Here is a 6,662-nt window from a genome sequence, read left to right as displayed (position 1 = left end):
TTATCCCAGAACTCATCTGGTCTTCCATAATTAGTGTTAAGTGCCTTAAAGCTGTTCTTGTAATGGTTTTTAAATCCAATGTAATAGACTCAAGGCCATAACTTGGTTCTTTCGAACTTGTTTTGACTTTCATAATTTTCTATTTTTCTAAATGGCACATGTACTGTTGGTCTGTTGGACAGTCAGCATATGGCCAGGTTTTGAAATTTAATTTATACAAATTTTTCCACAGATGTCATCTATCTGATTAAGGCGTAGTTTATATGGTGAGGGAAGAAATGACATAGTAACATAGTTGAACAGAAGATTTCAAAGGACAGCTCAAGACAACAAAACAAAGTACTGTAAAGAAATGTACAAAGATCTGGAGTTAGGAAATAAAAAGCGAAGAAATTGTTTGGGATTTCTCAAACTGAAAGAACTGAAAAACAAAAGAAAACTTTGAATTGCAATACTGAAAACACTGTTGTTTTTGTTGTTGTTAGGTACTGATGAGTCACCTGTGACTTATAGCAATGCTATGTACAACAGCCCTGAGCTCTGCTCTATCCTGTGCCAATCTCACTGTCTCCAACACACCTACCCCTATTACCTCAGTCACTGAATCAGTCCCCTTCATAGAGCGTCTTTTTCTCCTGTGTTGTCCCTCTACCCTCCCAAGCATGATGTCCCTCTCCAAGGACTCGTCCCTTCTTGCAACAACATGTCCAAAGTATGTCAGATGAAGCTTCAGAAACTTTACCTCCAAGGAACAGACTGGTTTTAACCTCTTCAGGTTGAACCTGCTTGTTTTATTAGCATTCCATGGTATGTTCAATACTCTTCTCCAACACCACAACCAACTGAAAACACTGAAGGCAAACTTTTGAATGATATAGAACATTAAAAGAAAAAGAGAATACACAGAGTCACTTACAAAACAACAACAGCAACAAACAAACTGATAACACAGAAACTTTACAGGAAGTAGCATATGATCTGATCAGGAATTCATTCTGACAAAAGAAGTTCAAGCTGCACTGAAGGCACTGGAAAAAAAGAAAATTCCAAGAATTAATAGAATACCAGTTGAAATGTTTCAACAAGGAGATACAGTCCTAGAAGTGCCCACTAGTTTATGACAAGACAATTGTAAGACAATTACCTGACCAACTATCTGTAAGAGGTCTATATTTGTTCCTGTTTTCAAAAAAAGTGATCTAACAGCATGTGGAAATTATTAAAAAGTATTAATATCACATGCAAGCAAAATTTTGTTGAAGAGAACACCGGCTGAGAACTCCTAGAAATTGATGTTGAATTCAGAACAGATTGTCGCAAAAGGGATATCATTGTTGATTTCATGTGGATCTTGACTGAAAGCAGATGTTCATTTGTTTTATTAAATGCAAAGATTCACTGTGTGTATCTTAACAGACTATGGCTAACACTGAGAAAAATGGGAATCTCAGAACTCTTACTTGTACTCAAATGAAACGTACACTTATAAGTGGTTATCTGAACAGTGCAAGTGAAAACTATTCTGTTTTCCCTTGCTGTGTTCGAGAAAATCTACAAGAGTATGCATCAAATCTGAGTCTCTTTCCCATACCTACCCTAGTTTTTTGTGTTTTTTTTTTCACACCAAGTTATATTATGGGCTGAACTTTATGAAGACAAATGTGGTAACAGGCGCAGAGGAAGACTTACAAACGACATGCTTTATGTAGTGTATCTAACCTTGATTGCTGAAAGTGAAAAGGTCTTGAAATGCTTGCTGCGTATTGAATTGGGTGCAACAAAAGTGATCCTCTGAGGCAAGGATGTTGAAGCTTTGCTTCACACACTTTGGGTATGTTTTTAGGAGGGGCCAGTCTTTTTAAGAAAAGATCATGCTCGGAAAGGTTAAGGGCCAGTCACAGAGAGGAAGACAATTAATGAGATGGATAACATAGTGACTGCAACAACGCACTCAAGTTTATCAGAGATGGTGAGAATGGAAAAGGATAGGGCAGTATACAGCTCCTCTGTTCAAAATAGGGTCATTATGAGTTACAGTTGACTTGACAGCATGTTTAATTACTTTCAAGTTATCACTATTTTTTTCAAGTATGTCTCTGACATTATTAAATAAATAATATCTTAATATTCTAATTCAGTGTTAAATGTTTAGTGATATGATTTCCTCCATGCTAGTTTTTTCACTGAACTTTAATATTAAACTGTGAATTGGATTACATTGATGTTGTTGCTTTTAGATGTCATCAAGTGGAGTATGATTCACAGCAACCCTATGAAACACAGACCAGAATCCTCTCCTATCTTGTGCTTTCCCTGCCATCTTTGATACACTTGAAAGCACTGTTTAGTCACCGTGGTAATCCACATTGTTGGGAGTCTTTTTCCCTATTGATGGTCTACGACTTTTCTAAGAATAATATCCCAATGGCACAAGGGTCAGCATCACAGCAAACCTAGATTACTTTAGTACAGCAAATTGACAAGGAGTGATGTACAGAGTATAGTGTTAGCAAAAAACAGAAGTCCCTAAATGAGGTAGATTTATACCAATGTGATCATAGATATCAATGACTAGGTTGATGGTGGAGTATCTAGCAGTGCTTCTTTCTGTTATGCATATTTCCTGGATTTGATTAAAAACCATCTATACCATGAGTACAGTATGCACAATGGAAACAATGTGACTTGTTCTAATATAAAGAAAAAATATTGCTATTTTTCCCTTTGATTACTTTGGATGATGGGAGAGATGTATAGCCATTGAACTAAAGAGAATTACCTTCGGGAATGACTCTAAAATACTTTAAGAGATAGAGTTGTGAAGGAAAAAGATTGAAAACAATTGGCTTAGCTGTTCAGAAAGTGGAGAGAATGAAACAAGTAATCTGTCATTGTGTGGGCAGACAAGTTGCCGGAAAATTGGATAAATTGAAAATCACTGGAAGGCAGCTATTTTGTCCTCGGGTGCATTAGTTATCTTGGGAAAATGCTATTAAATGGTGAACAATTGTTACTCAAAAGTTTTTTGTTGTTTGGGATAAAGTTACATAAAGTCAAAAGATTCAATTACCATTCTAATAATAGATAGACCTGAAACACACACCAAAAAATAGTCTTCCATATAATATATTATTCTTTTACTTACTAGAACTATTTTTTAAAGTATTTGAACTTGCCCGCATTTCTAAATGTACATTCAGTAAAAAATGTTTCCCAAATTATTACTTTTAAATCAATAGACGGAGCCTCTTTCCAGTCAACTGAATCGGAATCTTCATTTTATCAAAATATCCACATTATTTTGCCCATCGCAATTTGAAAAATATTATTTAACTCGTCTTCAGTGTCTATTCTATAACAATATCTACATTTGTTCTTTATTTAAAACTTTCGGTGACTTTAGTTTTCCAGAAAATCCATTGCTGATCAACAGAAGAAAATATGTTTTATTTTTCAAATTGATGAGAAATATAGTAACTTAACCATAAGATAGTTTTTAAATAATCCTTAAAGGATTTATAATTACATCATATACTCATAATGATCATCGTATTTGTTTCCTTTCCTTGTTAGCATGTTGACTGTATTTACCCTGGGACTTTTATTTTACAAACAAAATAATGGAATTATTTTTTCTGTTACCTATTTTGATACATACTAGCATCATTGGATCTAGTATAATGTCTGAGTTTATTCAAAACACAACCCAAATAGTACAACTCTCAACTCCATTCCCATATATATCGCCAGAGGACCCAAGGAAAATTTTATTTGTCTTAACAGATTTTACTTTTTATAACAGTTTTGATTTTTTTAGAAAACAATGTGCACAAAATACAGAGAATTGCTACCATTTTAATATGTCCTCCCTCCACCACATTCTGTTTTTCTGATATATACAATACTACTGTCTTTCTGTTATTGTTATGATTGAGAAATAGATATTTATGAACGATTATTAAAGAAGTCTAGAGTTTTAGAGTTCTCTGTTTGTATTATGAAATTCTATGTTTTTTAAAAATTGCATAATAGTATCATACATGTATATCTGTTTACTGTCTTGATAACTTCATCATTTATTGAATATCCTATATGTGTAATCATAAAGTACACAACTTTTTCCAGATTGACTTCTTTCCTATACCAGCATATTTAAAAAATTATTAGTTTTTGTAAGAACCCTTGGTTACCTAGTGATTTAAAAGATGGACTATTAATCAAAAGGTCAATGGTTTGCTTGCATCAGCTACTCTGTGGAAGAAAAATATGGCAGTCTACTTTAATAAATATATACTGTCTTGGAATCTACTCTGTTCTTTTGGGTCAGTAAGCGTTGCTTACAATATTATCACCACCCCCCAAAAAAGGGGAGTGCACTGTTCTTGGAGGTACTGCAATACCAGGTCGATGCATGGAGTGGACAAAACAAGCTCCTATTCCATCTCTTAGTTCCCAAAAATTCCTTTAATATATTGTCCTCAGATAGAGGGTGGATCATATATTAAACTGATAGGAACAAATACTATACTTGATCTTAGCCAAAAGGCCAAGAAGCAATTTGGTATTACTTTTCGTACATAGACAGTCTGTACATTTATCATTCTACGGCCTCCATTGTGGGAAGATGTGGTAGTCCACCGGTAAGAAATTGCACTGTCAACCCTAAAGCATGTAGTTTGAGTCCATCAGCTAAGTACTCCAGTGTGACTCAAAACCTCTGAAAACCCACTGAAGTGGGGAGAGGGGTCGTCTTATCTGACTTGTGGGTACAGAACAACAGCACTCTTCACTGTATGGATGCTAAACTCTTAAAGCATTCATTTTGTAAACATCAAGTTTCTATTTTTCTAACCTGGTATAAAAATTTGTCTACAAGTGTACATTATGTAAACGTATATTTTCAGGTATTTGGCTAATTAACTAAAGATTGCTGTGTTGATTGATGTTATGAAGCTGATTACAACTCATAGAAACCCTATGAATAACATGTGAAAGTTTCACCTATCCTATATTATTCTCATAATCTCTGTCATGCTCAAGCCCATTGTTAAAGCCACTGTGTCAATCAAATTTGCTGAGGCCTTTCCAGTTTTTCCCTGGAGCTCTGCATTTCCCAGCATGGTATCTTTTTCAGGTGACTCTTGAAAAGAAACCTAAAGTAAGTGAGGGAACGTTTCACTACCTTTTCTTCTAAAGATAAATTGGGTGCACTTCCTTCAAAACACATTCATATGTTATTTTTACAGTCCATGATATATTCAGTACCTTTCACAAACACCATAATTCAAGGGCAATAGTTCTTCAGTTTTCCCCGTTTTTTTTTCTCTTAAATATTAATATTTATTTTAACTGGTTTTTATTCAATCACTCATATAAACTTTAAACATCAAATGTCATTGCAAATGTCATTATTTACCTTGTTATTGTTGTTGTTGATTGCTTTTGAGGTGAGCATGACTCATAGTCACCCTATGAACAAAAGGCATGAAGCCCCTCTAAAACTATAGATATTTATCAAGTGTTCATAGAGTTTGTAAAGGCATGTTGTTTAGGAAGATTTTTTACCTTGTCTTAGAAAAACCTTGTAATACCCTCTCTTTCCCTTCATTTTCTACCTTTAGCCTTTTTTTCTCCCTTCTCACCCATATTCAATCCATACAGTGTCCTGCCCCAGATTGTCAGTTGTAACGCACATGATGTATGATTTTCCATTCATTTCAGATTGTTCTATTCTTATTCTATTCTAATACTGTGTATATTATTGAGTCTTTCTATGCATGAACATAGTGTATTTCATGTTTCTTTTTTTGTTTCTTGTAGTATTGTTCATTAATTGTATTTACATAAATCTTGCGTGTCTCTAGTTAGATTTGCAAGTATTTGATCTTGTGTTTAACAATTATAATTGGTCTTGATTTTCTTATTTTCTGTGTTACCTTTTCTACTTTAGAGAAATCCTGCTGATTTCTGTATGTTGATCTTATATTATATCATTTTGCTAAATTGCTCTATTCGCTACAACAGTTTCTTGCTGAGTATTTGGGACTTTATAAAATCATATCATCTACATACACAGGTAGTTTTACACCTCTTTAAAATTTGAATTCTTCTTCATTTTTTTCTTCTCGTGACCCATTTCTTTACTTGTTGTTATGTTGTTGTTGTGTGCTGTTGAGTTGGAATTATTCTCCAGCTTATGCTCCAGTGGGTTTTCAGAGACAGGAAATCGCGTGGGAAGAGGTTGTCCATCCAACTCTCGTGGACAAGCTAGTGGATTTGGACTGTGTGCCTTTACGAATGCAGCTCTGCTTCTTACCACTAGGGCACTGTTACCCTACCTAGAACAGCCTATATAATATTGAATTCTTGTTATGTGCGTGGAGTCACCTGCAACTCATAGAGACCTTATGTACAACAGCTATGAAGCCAGCCCTGACCTAAGCCAGCCTCATTTACTCTGACACAACTATGCTCGTTGTCCCAGTTAGTGTATCAATCCATAGTCATTATCCAGCTCTCTGATGCATAGCAAGTAATTGCAAAATCCATGGCCTGGGTCAGGTGTACCTTAGTCTCTAAAGTGACACTGTTGTTTCTCTGTACTATGGAAATGTCCCTGAGAGCAAATTTACCTAATGCAATTTGTCATTTGATATCCTGAC

Source organism: Elephantulus edwardii, unplaced genomic scaffold (assembly GCF_000299155.1).
Source record: "Elephantulus edwardii isolate Elephantulus edwardi_28Jun2011 unplaced genomic scaffold, EleEdw1.0 scaffold00159, whole genome shotgun sequence".
NCBI classification, from domain to species: Eukaryota; Metazoa; Chordata; class Mammalia; order Macroscelidea; family Macroscelididae; genus Elephantulus; species Elephantulus edwardii.
The sequence above is the reverse complement of the archived record's forward strand: the minus strand, read 5'-3'. Positions refer to the sequence as shown.